This window comes from Gopherus evgoodei, chromosome 17, assembly GCF_007399415.2.
Source record: "Gopherus evgoodei ecotype Sinaloan lineage chromosome 17, rGopEvg1_v1.p, whole genome shotgun sequence".
Lineage (NCBI taxonomy): Eukaryota > Metazoa > Chordata > Testudines > Testudinidae > Gopherus > Gopherus evgoodei.
In genome coordinates this window covers 8,986,190-9,005,577 of record NC_044338.1, presented here as the reverse complement: position 1 = coordinate 9,005,577, position 19,388 = coordinate 8,986,190, and the positions used below count along the sequence as shown (strand labels likewise).

Genomic DNA, 19,388 nt, shown 5'->3' with positions numbered 1-19,388 from the left:
AACTCCTTCTCCTCAGCCATGTAGCATCTTATTTAACAATATAAGGAGGACAGGGTGGTTACTAGATTAGGGCTATTGTTTCAGGCTGTCTGCAGACTCAGGCAGGCATCACTGTACCAGTTTACACTTGGTTCATATATTTAAGGTTATCCCTGCAACCATAAGGGCAAGAAACCTTTCTTTCGTTCTTTCTTTCGTTCTTTCTTTCTTAAGAAGAGGTGGGTGTAGTTGCAATCTCCCCAGAAATATGGACACAACCTCCTGGTTAAGAACCCCATGTCTATTGATATGAAAAGCCTGGAATTCTTGAATCCTGGCTCTGCCATTTCATCTGTAGCTGTGCACTGCAGGTCAGGTCACTTAACATTTCTACTTCAGTGCAGGGAATGTGAATTAGGGCTTGTCTTTACAGGGAAGTTGGTGTGAAATAGGAAAGGTGGGAATTTAAAACACAGTAACTTTTCCACATCAGCTCCCAGTGGAGACTCTTATTCCACACTGAGTGGCCACAAGGGGCGCTAATATAGAATTGTTACTTTGCACTAGCTATTTCGAGCTTTTCCTCAAGACAAGCCCTTAGTGAATCTTTTTATAAAGCACCTTGAATGTGGTGCCATATAGACACTGTTTGTTTTTTTTAAAAATAAATATCTACGGAAAATGATAAAAGTGCACTCATTTGAAGAAGAGCATCTTTGTTTTTTCTAGGAGAGTTTTGAATGATAGTATTTGAGCTCTGATAATGACAGCTTTTCTTGCAATGGGCCATCGTGATTATTGTACAAGCAACTTTCATGCCACAGGTTCACCAAACTCATTCGTTGCAAGAATTATCCACATGGAGAGAGATTGTCTGTTACACAGCCACCTGTGGAGTGAATATATTGTCTGGTTAACAACACAGCTCAGTGTGTCTTAGCATGTCTGCAGGAGGGGCTTAGGTAGGCAGAATTTAATTGTCAGAGCTGGAATTCGGTCAGGGTTAATATCCCTTCACTCATGTGTAAAATGCTTGTCAGTGTAACCCCAAACTGGGGAAGGAAAAAAACTGGGGGGGTTCGGCCCTGCTAATGGGCAAAAGAGCTAATAGCTCAATTGGGCTTAATTTTCATTTTCTTTAACATGTTGAGAGGGCATGTATCTTGATTAGTGACAGTCCTGTTTAAAAACTAGGCACTGAGTCACACTACATATATTATGCAATCCAAATGCAAACGTACACACAGATTAGATTTTTTTTTTAAGAATGCTGTTACCAAATACTGTGCTTTACAATGCTAACAACTTCAAAATCAATTCTTCCTGAAGATACCTGATTTATTAGACTCCTATCCTTCTGAAGGCAAAGCTAATTGCAATTAGGAGACAAAGCAACACGTAGCAGATACCATTTCGAACAATACATCTTTCAACATTGGGCGCTACCCATTAATACGCTTTGAAAACAGACTTGTGCAGGCCAATTGACGTCTGGCTTCAACTTGGGTATGTGTGAGAGGGTGTGTATACATGCATATGCGCTGTGTACAGGCAGTGCATGCATTGAATGTGTGGTATGATGCATCTGGAAATACGGTACATTTATCATCTCCTTAGTTTGTGTATGCATGTGTATCTGTATATGAGTGGTGCATATGCATTCACTATGTTGTGTGTGTATAATATTATATCTATTAACGCAGTGTATAGCTTGAGTTCTTTAGTTTTGTGATAGTGTGTATGCATGTCTATTGTATATGGGTGATACCTGCATTGTGTTTGTGTGTGATATTATATCTATCAGGCTATGCATATATGGTACTCCTTAATTTAGGCAAATTTGACAGTGGGGGAACCCAGGCAGAGAGGCCTGATAGCAAGTGTGAAAAATTGGGACACCTCCCCCCCCCCCCCCCGGGGGCAGCGGGTATAGTTGTCTGTATAAGACAAAGCCCCTAATATTGGGATAATATCAGAAAGTCTGGTCACCCTACGCTAAGGTGAGGAATCCCAGCATCTTTCTCTCCCAGTAGGAACATAAAAGCAGTGAAGCATTTGCGTTTTTCCTCTTAATGAATGAAAAAAACTGTGTTTAACTAACTCCATGAGCCCCTGATGATGATGACCAATGAGAGAGTTTAATTCTGCCAAAGGTCATGTGACCTGGAGTTTTCATTAGGCATCAAGACATTTAGTTTTAACTAGAAATATATATTTGGTGGGTCATTCAAACTTGGTTTTCTATGTGATTTTTTCCCCTGTCCCTCCTCCCTTTTTCTGGAGACAGAACTGCTGTTTTTTCTCTACTTTCCCCTCCATTCATCCTGTTTTCCTGCCTTCTTTCTTTTCCACCTGTTCAGATCCTATTTACATTTGCACAGCTCAAACCTGTTGCCCTTTGATAAAGGACTGCAAGTTCCAAGATCCCAAATGCTTTTCACTGGTCCTGCAGCCCTCGGCATCCTCCCATCCTCACTACCTATCTCTCCCTTTCTGCTCCCTACCACTTCCCCTCTAGGTTAGCTTTTCCTTGCCAACCCCACATCATTCCTCCTCTCTGGTCCAATCCTCATCCCTCCAGACCATTCAAATCTGCATCCCACTTCCCTAACTTCAGCGGAAGCTTGTGCTCATTGTTTGGAGGGTCTCATTTCCATCTGAGCTGAACTCTGAAGGGTGATGGGACCTTTCAGTCTTGGAATCTTTTATCATAGTTCTCCCAAGACTTTGAAATGCCCTAGCTGTAAGTCCCAGAGGTTTAATGGATTCTGGGGTTCTTCAGGCAAGAAGGACCTGCAAACCAGGAAGTGAGAGCATTCTGCAGGCAGAACAGGTGTGGGTGCCAAACTACGCGGCGCGAGTGAACTGATAAAATTGTGCTTGTTGCCTAATGTGAGTGAATTGCTTACATTTGTGCACTCAATCTGTGGGGCTTGACTGGCTGGGTTGTCTAGTGTACAGAGCACTGGACTGGGACCCAGGAGACCTTGGTTTTATTCCCAGGTCTGCCACTGGTCTGCTTGGTAATCTTAGACAAGACACTTCCCCTGTCTGTGCCGCTGTGTTTCCTCACATGTGAAATGTGGATAATGATGCTGCCATCTTTTGTAAAGCACTTTAAGGTCAGCTGATAAGTGCAATACAAGAGCTAGATATTATTTTATTGAAGTATTTAGTTTTCAGTTATAAGAAGACTGCTTGGTGTTACTCAGTGGAGACAACTACAGTAGGTTATAAGACAGTATGTGTGAGGGATGGGGAGAGTGGCTTGTTTGCCAACTAACACTTCTTAGGCCTCTTAGTAAAGTCTCTAATGGCTTAGTGGGCTGACAGTATGCATTGCTTTAACTAACTTTGTTTATTAACACTGATCATACCTCTCCCTTCTCATGTGTCTTTACCTCGCTCCCTTCCTGCCTCCCTCTTTAGTGCCTGTGATTTGCAGGCAGATGAACTTTCAAGCCAGCAGCGTAGGACTGTGCATCTTAACCTCTTTCCCAGATATTGACTTGCTGGCATAAAGCTGAGAAACGAGTCCTCAAAGTTTTGGTCGGCAGTTACCGCTGTTCCCTAACTGCCTCTCTGTTTCAATAAACAATTGATTCAAAACCATGGTTTTCAGTACTGGAGAAAATATTTCATGCTGGGTTTGTAAAAATGATCTAAACGGAACTGACATTCTGGCTATAAAACACCTGTAACATTACACATTTAGTTATGTTACTGGAGACATGAGTTTCTTTTGATTAGTAGTATGTTGTTTGCCACTTTCTTCCTCACTCTAAAAGCAAAGCTTTCTGTATATGAGGATTTATAGAAATATGTTACTAGCACAAAAAAAGTCATGTACAGTAAGGCTTTGATATAAAGGAGAAATAATATATTATTTTGGAGTCTTTGCCTGATTTCTCTCTTTCTGGGGATGATCATCTTAGCTCAGAACAATATATATAAAAATAAACTTCTTTAATAATAAATAATAATATCAACAATAATATCTTGCAGTTTTTCAGAACCTTCCAACCAGGCTCTTGTCAGTTTAGACATCTTATTGAATGAAGCTTCACAACATGCTTGGGTAGACTATACATACCCGCCTACCCCCATCCTTTCTATAGGCAAGGAAACTTAGGCACAAAGGGCTTGATTCTGCAAGGTGTTATCAGTGGTGGATTAGTCACTGGGCCAATGGGGTCCATGCCCAGGGGCCCTGGCCAATTGAGGGGCCCCAGAAAAGGGGGCCCCTGTGCACTGACCCCACTCTGTCCACCTAGCACTCCTGCTTGGAAACGGGGCAAGTCCCCAGGCCCCTACTCTGCTCCCCTTTAGGAGTGCCAAGCAGGTGGGGGAAGCCCCCACCTTCTGACCCCACTCTCCAGCAGGAGTGCTGGGAGTAGGGAGGGACTGCAGGGGAAGGGATAGGGAGGGGCCTCCACTTGCTCTGGCCCAGGGCCCCACAAAACTATAATCTGCCTCTGGGTGCTGTGCAGTCTGGCCCTGATCCAGCAGTGGAGCTTTCTCACATGCTTGGAGTTAAATTTGTGCATAAATGTTGTGCACTGTGGCCCCACTCCACCAAAGCATCTTTCAGAGACAAGCCTATAGATTTGCCCCCATAGTCACAGTGAATAGAGAACACAGCTGGGAGGTAGAAGCCAAGAGTTTTGAGGTCCTATCTTGTGTTTTAGTCACCATCTTTATCTGTTACACTAAGGCCACTCCCGGGCTAAGGCTGGCTGAAGGTTAAGTAAAGTGTTTCACTGCTCTGTGTAAACTGGGGGTGTCTTCTCCTAATTCACATGCTTGTCTCATTCTCGAGGCCATCATGGCTGCTTGACCAGCAGGCAGAAGGAGAATTCCTTCAGCTTTTAGAGTCATAACCATACTGTTTCTTGAGTGGCCGGAGGGATCTCTGATGGGGAAGGACACTTCTTTCCCCATTGTGGGGGAAGGTTGGAGTGATATGATGCTTCTTGCAACACACCTAATCCCCCGGGAAAATAAAAAGATGAAAGAAAAAAGTGATATTTCCCTGTACGGGGATGCAGAGAAGTCTGTTTCAAAAGCCATGGCAAGGAAAAGCCAGGCATTTCTCAAGAGCTCAGTGGTCTCGCATCAGGTGAAAAGATCATTCTTTTCAAAAAACCAAGTGGAGTGTTGCATAGATATCAGCTTTGCTCAGCAGATTAAGGAAAACTTGCTCATCAGTAACTGATTGCCATGTGCATCTATATTATGTAGATGAAATTAATCAAGGCTAAGGGTTAAAGTTTCCATTTGTTCTTTTTGAGAAATCATCTGGAGTAGTTTGGGAGGGAGGTAAATTGTTTTAAACATTCTCTCTCTCTCTCCCTCTCCCCCCTTGCCCCCAGGAAGCTTTCTTTTCTTGTCAGAATACTGACTAGAATCTTAACACAGTGTTGACACTGGACAGGGTTATTATGAAACACTAGTTGACATGAGCTATTCGATTATTAAGTAGTAGACTACTTAAAATATCCCATCCTGCACTGTACGAGCCACAAACTTTTTTGCAGGCGTTCGTTTATGTGTGCAGAGGGTGGAAAATATGAACCCTTGAAGAACAGCAGGAGGAGATTTGTTTCCAGTTGTATCTGACTCTGTGTTCTGATTTCTTTTCACACTAGTCTCTGACCTATCTGCCTCCAAATAGTTTTTGCTTTCTATTTGTCTTCTTTGCAGGTGTGTGCTTGGAAAAGCACTGGGTTGACAGTGCTGTAAAAGTCCCTCTAACTATTAAACAGGTGCCGTATGGGGTAGTGGTGCTAACCCTAACCTGATAGGACTACCCTTCTCTACTGTAGATGCAGTCACATTTTTTTCCTGCCATCTTTCAGCTCCCAGTCAGTGCTATTTGTGATGTGGACACCTGCTGACTAGGAATGGGACTGAGACCTCCCATGTATTTTTTGATAAGAACAGCCATTAGCTGTTAACGATGTTTGGTCGGACACGCCCTAGTGGTGAAAGTCCCCAATCTCTTGTTACCTACTCCCTGAGCCATTAGGTCTTTCCCAAGTGAGCAAAGTGCGAGCGCTTCTGCTTGGCTCTGCAGTGCCCGGGAACTGCTGTTTTTGTAGGCAGAAAGCTGCAGCTGTATGCAAATATGTCAACAATCGAAGATGCGTGTTCAGTTTTGCCTGATGTCTTTGCTCTGAGATTATGGATTTTAATTGGGATGGTTATAACTTTAATCACACAAACATGGGGAACAATTTTTGGTTGAGATTTTTGAATCAACGGAAGCTGGAAAAAAAATCAGGTCACTTAAGTGCCTCGGTATAGATTCTGGAATCTAACTTTAGGCATGCAGGTTGGAAAATCTTGGCCTTTGTGGTTATCATCCAAGAGGTCGCTCCATACTGGGAGCAGATCCTGTGTAAGTTGTCATAACTCCACTGCTTTCAAATGGGGCTGTGACAGTTGACAGCAGCTGAGGATCTGTCCCACTGTGTGTGAGAGTAGAAATTGCTTTTCGCAGTCTCATCCGACTTCCGTACAGAGCCTTTCTCTTTGCTAGCCCTTCTCTGCTTGCTAACGCTCAGACAGATAATAGCTATGCTCCCTTACAGTATGTTTTGGAAAGCTCCACAGCTCAAGTTTCTCAGCTTGACATATTTTTTCTAGCTCTAGCTGAAAGGGCCCTTCCTATGCTAACAACTTCTAGATCCTTACTTCCAAGTCACTTGTGAACATGTCCTCTATAAACACAGTCTCTGACAAACATACGCCTTACTGTAGGACAAAGTTTCTGTGGTCTTAGTTTCTTTTCTTGGCAGATCTCATTTCATTGCAGGAGTGCAGTATAATTTAATCACCAACATCAGTAAATCTTGGTAATGGCTAGTCAATGATGCATTCCCACTAAATATTCTTACATTATCTTTGATTGTGAGGTCTCTGGGGCAGACAGGGGCGGCTCCAGGCACCAGCACAGCAAGTGCATGCCTGGGGCGGCAAGCCGCGGGGAGTGGCCCACTGGTCGCTGTGAGGGAGGTCTGCCAGTCCCGCGGCTTCAGCGGCAATTTGGTGGCAGAGACACCGATGGAGCGGCACTGGCGGACCTCCTGCAGGCATGCCGTTGAATCCGCGTGAGCAGCGGACCGCCTGCAGGCACGCCGCCTGCCTGCCATGCTTGAGGTGGCAAGAAGCAGAGAGCCTTATCTGTCCTCTTTGTTCAAGGTGACATTTAAAAAAAAATAAAATAAAAAGCCTAGTTGACAGAGGAGCACGAGTCGTATTATTTTCCAATGGGACTTGGGCCCCTAAATCTCTTAGGCACTTTTGAAAATCCTACCCATGGTGCCGAGTTGAATTGGACCTCCAAACGCCTGTTTGTGGTCCTGAGGTGCTACTGCAATAGAAATAAAAATAACTAAATTGAGATAATTTTGAATGATAGACAAGGAAGGTGAGGTAATATCTTTTATTGGACCAACTTCTTTTAGTGAGAGAGAGAAGCTTTTGAGCTTACAGAGAGCTGCTCTTCTGGTCACTATGTACACTGGAAAGTTTCTCTCTCTCACCAACAGAAGTTGGTCCACTAAAAGACATTACCTCACCCACCTTGTCTCTCTTAACAACCTGGGACCAACTTGGCTACAACAACACTGCCTACTTAATTTAAATGTTGTTGAACAGTAGCGAGACCTGCACATGAGCTAAGTTTTCTGCACTCTGTGGAGAATTATTTAGACCATATAGTAAAAAGAAGCTAAAGTAACCAGGTAAACTTAAAGTAGATTCTCTCCCCCCTTCCCCCATCTCCTCGATGCTTCAGCCTAGAACATGGCAATAGAAAAGAGCTGAGAGGGAGATGGTATATACCTAATTCCGATAGTGTTGGGTGAATGGCTCTCTAGAGGACAAGTTCTTACTGGTGAATTTCATTGTAGCCTTTAAAATTCATTGAATTGAATTGACCAGATTTTCTCTTCCCCCCCCCCCCCCAAAAAAAATCTTGACACCCACATTTGGGGGCAGTTTTTCAAGAGAATGGTTCTCCCATTTAAGCACCTAAACAAAGTTCTCAATATCCAGCAGCTCCTACTGAGAAGAGTGTTGTCATTGACTGACAGCTTTTTGGGGTGACGTTAGCAGAGAGGCAAAGGATGTTTGGGCATGGAGGATGAGCGGCCCTTGTTCTGAGAGCTGATACCTCTCAAAAAGGGTTACAGTTTGACTCTGGGAGCCATGGGGAAGCCTTGGGTGATAAGGGAACTGTTGGTTCCACTGTACCTGTGATTGAATAAAGAACTTGATTTTTTTCACTAGTAGCCACAGAGACTCTGCAGCAGGAACCAAGTTGACAATTTTGTTTTAGATACCTAAGAGAGAACAGACTCCAGCTCCCTTGTTGCTCAGTGGAGCTACACCGATTTACTGGCACAAGAATCTGGCCCAAGATGTTTACATGGCCTAAAAGAGCCACTTGATACATAAACTTCACAGTGCTAAGCAGTGATACTAATCGGACAGGGTAAAATTCACTCCTGTGCGGAGGGCAAGTACAGGCCATGTGCACCATTTAAGTCCCACCTAAAACCTATTTTTGAGTTCTTAAGTACATCATAAGTGGCACATAGGCCATGTGCTGACTCTCAGCATAGGAATGAATTTCACCCATTTTGTGCATAAACTCCAGTGTCTGTTTTATAGCAAATAAAACACAGCTCTAGCTCTCACTGTGAAAAACCATCATTTGCCAACCACCTAGTGATAATGGGGATATGATGCTTTTCTCCTCTATTCTAAGAACAGTAAATAATTGGCAGCTCTTGGTAAACGTTGACTCTTTCATAGAAGCTGTTGCAGTCATTTAAAAAAATAAAAGCCTTTTGGAACTTGTTCGTGGAGTCCCAAAGGCAGCAAACATTGGAGAATTCTTGCCTTTGGTTTGGTATTCTGCTGAAGAGTTCTGGTAATTTAGTTACAAGATCACTTTCCCCATTAGGTGAGTTATTGCTTTTAATCATAGGTTATATGGTAGCCGGAATGTACAGTACAATGGAGTATGAAATATATTTCAGTGCATATACTAAAGATAATTTTTCCAATTCTAAACCGATTTAGAAGGCAATAGACACCAACAGTGATGAAATGTCAAACTGCAATTTAGGTGAGCAAGCTATAATGCTTTTGTTTGTATACACGCACACACATACACAAACATGTAGAGAGAAAGATACCCTGAGAAGCATTTTAGCTTTATATCTAGTTAAATTTCTTTCCCCTATTTGTGATGCAGATTAAACAGTTTTACACCTTAGTCCTCCAGTCAAGCTCTGTCAAATTGAAATGTCTGGGAAGTGAAGGCTGAATGAATGTCTCATGCACACACTGTTAGCTGAGATTATAAACAACTAACTCCAGAGGCACCCACCTTATAGTAGCTCCATCTAGGTTGCATTTCCCTAGTTTGTTCATGAAAAGGTCGTGCGAGACAGCATCAAAAGCTTTACTTAAGTCAAGATATACCACATCTATTGCTTCTCCCCTATCCACAGCGCTTGTTACCCTGTCAAAGAAAGACATTAGGTTGGTTTGACACAATTTGTTTTTGACAAATTCATGCTGACTGTTACTTATTATCTTCTAGATGTTTGCAAATTGATTGCTTAATTATTTGCTCCATTATCTTTCTGGGTAGAGAAGTTAGACTGACTGGTCTGTAATTCCCTCGGTTGTCCTTATTTCCCTTTTTATAGGTGAGCACTGGATTTGCCCTTTTCCAGTCCTCTGGAATCTCTCTCGTCTTTCATGACTTTTAAAAGGTAATCTCTGTCCCTGCTGCCATGTACTTCTGTACAGGTGATTTTTACTCCTAAGAGAACACATCTGTTGGGTGACCCCAACTTCAACACACTTTTTACTTCTTAGAGGGATGTTTTTAAAAAATGTAATGGCACACTCAAAATTACCTCCTCATCACTGAGGGGGAAATGTACAGTTCACCTGTGTGAAGTGTTAATAGTCCGTGCTTCCCAAAACAAGAAGCATTCAACAAGAAAAGCCATATGAAAATAACAGTAAGAAAACAATCTTTTTAAAACCTTGACCTTAAATTATTCTGATAGGTAACCTCCAAGTTAAAAAAGATCTTGACCTTTTCTTATTTGAAAATGTGAATAGATACTGTACTTTGAGAATCAGAAATGCTTTGACTGTTGCAAAGTCCCTAATTACTTTAAATGCCATTTATTTTAAAAAAATCACTGAATCAAGTTATCGAATAATTCTAGTGGAAAAACAACAAACCTAGGATTAGCACTGATAAATTACAAATACTCAAGGAAATTAAGTGTGTGTGTGTGGAGGGGGGATGCTGGCTCTTCCAGACTGGAAACTCTGTAAACTTGCACCATTACTATGCGAATGGTGACACTTCACTTCTGTCCCACATCATGTATTGTTGATATGACAGATGATTGAATAGGATAGGCCTTTCATCTTTCAGATTGACTCTGTAGCCTATTGTTTAAACCAGGAATTACCCGATATGGCTAAAAACAATCTGATTATAATCCAACCTCTGCAAAGTTGGCATGAAGTCAGAAAACTCCTTTCTCTAAAACCACGTTTCACTACCAGGACAGGACTCGCCAAGGCAAATACATTTTTCAAAACGTGAGCCCATAAAGGGATTATAACCTTAAATGACTCTGCTCAGTAACAGTCTCATGTGATTTGATTAACTGCAGCAACAACAAAGAATAGGAACAGAACAATTTTCCAGGTACTTAAAATTAACAGACTTCATAACCAAAGTTGCATCCCTCTGTCTGGTATCATTTCATGCAATAGCCACAGAGACGCACCTTCAATGTACAAACAGACGTAAGCATTTTATTTTCAAACTGTACATAATCCTCCAGAATATGGTGGATGAGAAATTTAGAACAAAGACATGAATTCAGAGAGAGTGGAGGCTGAGTGCTACCATTCATAAATATTAATTTGCAATGGAGTCACACAGTCTTCTTACCTAGACCATCATTCCTGTACCATTTTAAAAAAAAAAAAAAAGATAATTGGTTAAAAAAAATTATTTCCCTGGCAAAATTTTGTTTGGATGAAAAATTTAATTCAAATTTTGAAATTTTAAATAAGAAATTTAAGCGCTGTTCTTAAAGATTTTCTCTGCTCTTCATTGTCTCTACATGGAAATTACTCCTGAGCAACAATGGCAATTTTCTTCCCCAAATGGTACTGGTTTTATATGGGGAAAAAAATTACATAAAATTTAAAAACCAACAAATGCCAAAACCAAACACACTCACTCGTTCATCCTCTTCTCGGCTGCCTACAACCACTGAGCTGTCAAGTCATCTTCCCACCCTTATTGCCACCACCAGCTCTTTGTTTCTTCTGATCTACTCTTAGATTTTGACTGTAATACTTCCATTAATGGAATATTTCTGTGAACTCTGTTACAAAATTGCATTGTAAAAGATTGTGTTGGATATCCTTCCTGTGAGTAGGGTGGTGAGGGTAGCTGGCTTCCATGTCGCACTTGGAATAAGGTGATAATTTTGGGGTTCTTGGTCAACGCTTTTGGTTTCAGTTCTCTGGATAATCTCTGCTACTTGGATTTATTTTATCCCAGTGAAGACTAGCCTCAGAACTCCTCTGTCTGGCTAATGAAAGAGTTTACTGGTTAGAGCCTGAGTCCTAGGGTATGGCTACACTTGAAATTTCAAAGCGCTGCCGCGGCAGTGCTTTGAAGTGTGAGTGTAGTCAGAGCACCAGCGCTGGGAGAGAGCTCTCCCAGCGCTGCACGTAAACCACATCCCTTACGGGTGTAGCTTGCAGCACTGATTACACTGAGGATTTACAGCGCTGTATCTTGCAGCACTCAGGGGTGTGTTTTTTCACACCCCTGAGCGAGAAAGTTGCAGCGCTGTAAAGTGCCAGTGTAGCCATGGCCCTCGGCTTTCTCTGTAATTGGGATTAGTCCCAATTCACCCATCCAATGGCTGGAAGCCAGTGAAACTGAAAATTACACTGGTTAAACCTTCATATGCTTGAAATTGGGGTAGGCTCCCCCATTGCAAATCACAACTATCCTTGTCTGCCCCAGCTATATAAATTGCTGGCCACCAATCCCACGTCTAGACAAGGCTTGAGAATCAGGACTCTTGGGTTACATTCTCACTCTGTTTACTTGCTGTATGACCTCAGGAAGTCCCTTATCTCGCTATGGTTGTGAGTTTTCATTACTTTGTGTCTGCAAAGCACTTTGAGGTCATTATCTGAAAAATGCTGCCCTTCAAACCATTATGTCTGTTACAACCACATGCTATCAGTCATTCACATTCCTCAGTAATTCATAGTCCTAGGCAGAGCAGGTAGAAAGATGAAATAATAAATTGTGCACAGTTGGAGGAGTGGTTATAGCTTTTCCCCCCCACCCTTTTTCTTTTTCTTTTCCTTTCCTTTTTCCTTTCTTTTTTTTTCTGTAGGATGAAAGAAAAATAAATTTCTTGGGGGCCCTCTTTCGGAGGGGAGGAGGAAGAATTAAAAAAAGCATGGACATAAGATGGTTGAAATCCACAGACATCAGGCCCCATATTTGCTGCTGGGGGGGATGGGGGAGGGAAGGGGTAGCCCAGTCCTCCCCCCACCAACAGAAATGGTCATCATCCTTGTGCCCCTTAAGCTGTAGGTGGGTGAAGTCCTCTGACACAATGTCATTGTCCTGCCCATAGTTGGTTTCATATTTGATGAGATTGGCACATCTGTCTCTGGGGCAGCTGACTGGGGCCTGACAAAGTGAATTGCTCTGCAGGCTTGAGGTGCATTAGCATGAAGGGAAGTGCCACAGGAACATCCTCACCCTGACACAGGGCCAGCTTTACCTTCACATGGTACAAGACTAGGGCCCCCGGTACCTTCTTATTGGCCCCTTCCTTGACTATGGTGCTAGAGGCCAGGTTGGTGTGTTTTGAGTTTCCCATCCAGTGCCGTGCCCCACTTCTCATGGTTGTTGTCAGCAGGAATTTTGGGGTGTAGATCTTGCAGAAGATGGAGCTGGGATACACCTGCTCATCGTGTCCAGTCTTGGCCACAGGACATTTTCTACTAGGTAGTGCTGAAGGCACAGATGTCTGTGTGGTGCCACACTGAGATCTTGATCTTCTTGATGCTCTTACTTGAGTTGTTGGTGTTCTGGACACTGACTGGCTCCCTGGGGTGGCTTGTGGCATGGGTAGAAGGAAGACAAAGAAATCTTGTTTTTAAGCATGTCAGGGTTGGAAGAATTGCTAAGGCAACAAATTACTTGTATTCATTCGCTGAGGGGAACATGCATCACAAAGCAATTGAACTGTCTTTTCAGGAAAACATAGATTGCAAAAGCAGACTTAATTTTGTGCTTCTTTTCTACCAAAGAGCTGCTTTCTGAAACCACTTCCCACCTTGCAACATGTGTCTGGGCATTAAAATGTTGTGCATTTTCTTGTCATTACAAATACTTACTTTGAATGAATCTATTGAAACAGTAATTTTTTATTTTATTTATTTTACCCTTCTGTCTTGCTTCCAAAAGAAGTAGCTTTTTTCCTTTTTCTTAGTTGAATCTAAAAAATGATGATGATTTCAAATATTACTTAGAATAATTGACTTCCTTCCTCTTTTGTATGACACCAGAGCCTTGGCTGAATCTTAAATCAAATGCAACAAGCAAGAGGGCTCTTCACAGCCTGGCAAAATCCTTTAGTTGCAAGTTGGCTTTAGCCAATTCTTATTTGTAAGTGACAATTTTCTACAGGAAAATATATCCTTGGACATCAGTTTTAGAATCCCAGATTGCAGAGAGGAAAGGAATAATTGAATTCTGATTGCCCCCCCACCCCCACACACATACTCTCGCTCGCTATCTCCCCCCCCCCTCAAAATAAATAAATTTAAAAATTAAACATGGTTGTGGTGACAGTTTGGGGAAGTATCTATAGTACATTTTGATAGCATTGGAAATTGGAGTGATGTTTACTTTTTTCTATACTCCAGATCTTTTGTTCAGAGTCTGAGCTTGGTAGAGGTGGAAGGCTTAGGGCTTGTCTACATCAGAAAGTTGCAGCGCTGGTGAGGGAGTTACAGCGCTGCAACTTTGAAGGTGTACACATCTGCAGGGCATCACCAGCGCTGCAACTCCCTGTTTGCAGCGCTGGCCGTACTCCCGTTTTGTCTCGGGTGTAGAGGATCCAGCGCTGGTAATCCAATGTAGACACTTACCAGCGCTTTTCTTGACCTCCGTGGAAGGAGGAAGCCTCTGGTAATCAAGCTGGTCTCCTTTCCCGGTTTGCTCTCTCGTTCCCCGAACCACCGAGCAAGCAGGTCTCCTTCCCTGCGGTTTGCAGGGTGGCTCCGGGAACGCGAGAGCAAACCGCGGCGAAGCTGGTCTCCTTTCCCGGTTTGCTCTCTCGTTCCCCGAACCGCCGAGCAAGCGGTTCTCCTTCCCTGCGGTTTGCAGGGTGGCTCCGGGAACGCGAGAGCAAACCGCGGCGAAGCTGGTCTCCTTTCCCGGTTTGCTCTCTCGTTCCCCGAACCGCCGAGCAAGCGGTTCTCCTTCCCTGCGGTTTGCAGGGTGGCTCCGGGAACGCGAGAGCAAACCGCGGCGAAGCTGGTCTCCTTCCCCGGCTTGCTCTCTCGTTCCCGGAACCCCGAGCAAGCGGTTCTCCTTCCCTGCGGTTTGCAGGGTGGCTCCGGGAACGCGAGAGCAAACCGCAGCGAAGCTGGTCTCCTTCCCCGGCTTGCTCTCTCGTTCCCGGAACACCGAGCAAGCGGTTCTCCTTCCCTGCGGTTTGCAGGGTGGCTCCGGGAATGCGAGAGCAAACTGCGGCGAAGCTGGTCTCCTTCCCCGGTTTGCTCTCGCGTTCCCGGAACCCCCCTTGAAGCCGCCCAACAGCGCTGCAGTGTGGCCACATCTAACACCACTTGCAGCGCTGGTTGCTGTAAGTGTGGCCACTCTGCAGCGCTGGCCCTATACAGCTGTACTAATACAGCTGTAACAACCAGCGCTGCAAATTTTTAGATATAGACATGGCCTTAGTCTTTAGTCATCCAGTGGATCCAACTGGGCAGATTCTGGTTTTGGAAGCTCCATTGATTCCAGTGGAATCTGATTTGCAGGACAGAGCCTTGTGTTTGTAACAGTGTTTGATCGTATGCGTATGTAACAGCATAACTTTAATACTATGTGTATACACGCCTAACGTGGTTGGAATCTGTCAGAAGCCTTGTTGCTCAGACAGTAGTTGCAGCTCCAAGGTTATGGCTGTGTCAATTATAATTGGACATGGTTTTGATGTGGGCAAGGCAGTATCAAAGCAAAGGTACTGTATGGAGACAGCATTTCTCCCCTGCTACACTTTAAACATAGAGAGATTATCTACTTTACTAGAAGCCTGTTGGCTAAAATCCAACCTGGTTTCTCTTGTAGGCATGGTTAACTTTGAAAGCACACACTTGAGTGTGTGGTTTTTTTGTTGGGAGCAGGGAACAAGTAAATGGAATCTAATTATCCCATGCTTTTATAACATGGAAGGCTCTGAGGGTTTGTATGCATGTGAAAATTAATCTGGAATAAAGTAAAGAGCATGTTAAATCAAGATTAGGCTAATTCAGAGGGCAGCATTCTTAATCTGGAATAAGTGTCCATTTATGGAGTTAATCAACAATAGCTATTCCACAGTCCCTGTAGTAAATTCTGTAGCCATTTACACCAATCGGTTAGAGTAGTGTACCAATATCTGGAATTTAAGGCAGTCCTAGTTAGAATGGTTCAGTAACTGAGGTTCTTGTCTTGACTGGAGTTTACAACACTATGTTTTAAAGCAAGAGTCTTCTGGTCCTTCCTTGTGTGCACACACAAGCCAGTGGCTTTTTTATTTTTTTCTTAGCCATCTTTGGGGTTGTTTGTCTTTATGCTGGAGGGATCATGATTAAGGCTCCTAGAATGCTGTCTAGGAAACTGTTAATTTGTAGGCATCAAAGGAGTATCTGACTTTTCAGCTATTTGGGGCATCCTGGCTGGTTTGAAGCAGGATCGATTGTGCTTTTCTTTGTGTACGTCCTTAGGACCTTAAGAGTTTGTAATACCAGATCAAACCTAGTTTGGGATCCTGCTTTAGCCCAAGGCTAGTACTTGATGCCTCAAATGAAGAGAAAGTTCCTGTGTGTTTTTGCTGTAAGGAATGGATGGATTCCTTTCCGACTCCTTGTAGATTTACAGCAAGGAACGTGGGATTCAATTTTGCTTGCCTTAGGCCTTGTCTGTGTTGGAGACTTGACCCAGTTTCAGTCAGTGGCTATTATTCTTGCTTGAAACTAGACTAAGCTCCACCAACTCAGATAATGGCTTTGCCAGTCTATATTAGTGGATTTGCACTGTTGTAGCTATCCTCCTGGCTGGTCAGTCAGGCCAAATCCTCTGTGTAGACAAGGCACTAATTTGCATAATTGTATACTTTGCCAATTGTCATAAAATATATCTGGCCCTTTTAAAAAATAAATCCAGCCCCTGCATTTCAGTTGAATAGTTGCAGAAATGAATTACCCAGGCTGACTATCCATGCTGCTATTTCCTTTTATTAGTTCTAAATTTATCAGCCATTAATTTAACAGACTCCTTGTTCCCAGGTTATGGGGCGAAGTAAAAAGGAGTGAGTGGTGCATTTTTCACTGTACCCTTTGTAAGTTAGAATGCCTTTGCCAAGCCCTTTCTGTGTCTAATGGAACACATAAAATCAGGTTCTTTTATACGTGACATTTCTGTGTACCCATTTTAGCTGTGCTTTCAGTTAGTAAACAGCCATAAACTTTCAAAGTGTATGTTGGGTCTGATACTATCTGCTAGTTCTTTTCACCAGCATTAGGGATCTTTTTCTGTATTGTCTGTCTTACTCTTCATTCCCACTCCAAAATAGCAAGGCCATACAGAAGAAAAATGGCATTAAAGTGCAGAAGGCAGCAGCTTTCTTACTGAGCCAGTCATCTCTCTGGGATCATACGACATTAGTGCTCCTGATGTGCATTGGCTGCCTGTTGGTAGACTTTGAAGTTTTGATTCTGCCCTATAAAGCCCTAAATGGCCTGGGAGTGACTTATGTGACAGTCCACCTCTTTCCTCAGGCCATACTGCCATAGCTGCTGTTAGCAGGGGCTAGGGTGACCAGATGTCCTCATAAAATCAAGAATGTCCTGATAGTTAATCCTTTGTCCCGTGTCCCCAAACAATGTATGATCAGGACGCTATTTGTCCCGATATTCATGTAAGGAAGCGAGCAGGAGGGAGGTGCCGACTCCATGGGTGCAACAAGTCTGAAAAATTGCACGAGGAAAAATTGCAGCCAAGCTCCCACCACCTCTTCTCCTTCTCCTTCTCCTTCCCCCCAGCGCACCGCGTCCTCACTTCTCCCCCCCTTCCAGTGCTTCCTGCTACCTAACAGCTGGAATGGGGGCAGAGCGAGGGTGGTGCAGGGGTCGGGGGTGGGCGACCCGGCAGAGGGGAAGTTGACGCCATAGGGGTGAGTGGAGGGGTGAGGAGGCAAGTGAGCAGCAGGAGGGCAGGGAAGTGAGGAGGCGAGCAGTGGGTGGGGGACTGAGGAGGGATACAGCAAACCAGCAGGGGGCTGGAGGATGAGGAAGGGCGCAGTGGGGGGGTGGTGAGTGGGAAGGGGGCAGGACCTCAGGCGGGGGGGTTGGAGCCTGGGAGGAGCAGGGCTGGACTATGGGGCGGGGCTGACGGCGCCCGAATGTGTCCCGACATTTTAGTGTTGTGATCTGGTCACCCTAGCAGAGGCGCTTGAGCTGGATCTCAGATGTTACAAAAGAGAAGCTGCTGGCAGGGCATTCTCTTTGAGGGCTTCAGGACTCTGGGACTTGCTCTCCACCTCTGATTAGAAATAGTCCAAATTTGATGACCTTCTGGGCATGCTGAAAAAGACATGTTCTACACCAGAGGTTCTCAACCTCTTTCTTTCTGAGGCCCCCTCAGCATGCTATAAAAACTCCACGGCCTGCCTGTGCCACAATAACTGACTTTCTGCATATAAAAGCCATGGCTGGTGTTAGGGGGTAGCTAGCAGGGCAGTTGCCTGAGGCCTCAGGCCATAGGGGCTCCCACAAAACTACATTTTCAGGCTTTGTCTTCAGCCCCAGGTGACAGGGCTCAGTGCCCCAGGCTTCAACCCCATGTGGTGGGGCTTCAGCTTTCTATCCTGGGCACCAGTGAGGCTAATACTGGTCTGGCTTAGTGGCCCCCCCGAAGCCTGCTCATTGCCCCCAGGGGGTCCGGGGCCCCTGGTTAAGAACCACTGCTCTCCAGGGCTTTTGGAGATGGCTGAGGGCATGCTTCTTAGACTATGAAGAGGTGAAAAGACATTTCTATAGGTGGCTGCCTGAGCTCCTGCTGAATTGATTATTTAATGCTGCTGGAATTTAAATGCATTGTTAATGCATGTTAGGGTGGCTACGCATCCTTTTAGTTATTCTAAAATCTAAATAAAGTGGGCAATTTCCTTTTAATCTGATTCAGGGACAGTATAACACAGTTTTAATGGTGAGTAGAATTGGGGGGTGTCCAGAAAGCCTGGTTGAAAAGGGACCACTGACCAGGCTGCTAAAAGTCTGGTTGGCGGCGCAGCAGGTCTAAGGCAGGCTCCCTGCGTGCCCTGGCTCCACACAGCTCGTGAAAGCTGCCTGCATGTACGGCTCCTAGCCGTAGGGATGGCCACTGAGGCTCTGCATGCTGCTGCTGCCCCAGCTCCGAAGGCTGGCTCCGCAGCTCCCGCTGGCCCCTCTGCCTAGGAGCTGAACATGCCGGACGCTTCTGGAAGCTGCCTGCCCTCACCCCCTGCCCCAACCCAGTGAAAAGTGAGTGTGCATCGGGGAGAGCGAGCGGTGGAGGGATGAGGGATGGAGTGAGCGGGGGTCAGGACCTCGGGAAAAGGACAGAACCAGAATGTTCAGGTTTTTGCGATTAGAAAGTTGGCAACCTAGTGGTGAGGGTAATTAACCATTGGCGCAACTGGCCAAGGGCTGTAAAGGCTTCTCCATCCCTGGCAATTTTTAAATCCAGATATGCTCTAGTTCAAACAGGAATTACTTCAGGGGAAATCCTATGGCTTGTGTTATACAGGAGGTGAGAATCACAGTGGTCCCTTCTGGCCTTGGCATCTATGAATCCCTTACGTGCAATATAATCACTGATCACCTGCTTGTGTCTTTCTGAAACTACAGCTAGTAGGCACAGGAAATTTGATCCTATACTGTAACTTTTTTCAGTTACCTTTGCATTGCGAACCACAATAAAAACATTTATTAAAAAAAATATCTGAGGGGGCAAGGACAGTATTATTGAATGCCTATACCCAGCCTCCCCTCAAACA

At 44.3% G+C, this 19,388-nt stretch overlaps 1 protein-coding gene and 1 pseudogene across 16 annotated transcripts in view; one reads left to right on the top strand and one right to left on the bottom strand.

Annotated features, from left to right (window-relative positions):
• MSI2 (musashi RNA binding protein 2) overlaps positions 1–19,388 on the top strand; it is a 388,040-nt gene that overhangs the window by 90,962 nt on the left and 277,690 nt on the right. The gene's annotated exons all lie outside the window — the stretch shown is intronic.
• LOC115636437 lies at positions 10,793–19,296 on the bottom strand (annotated as a pseudogene).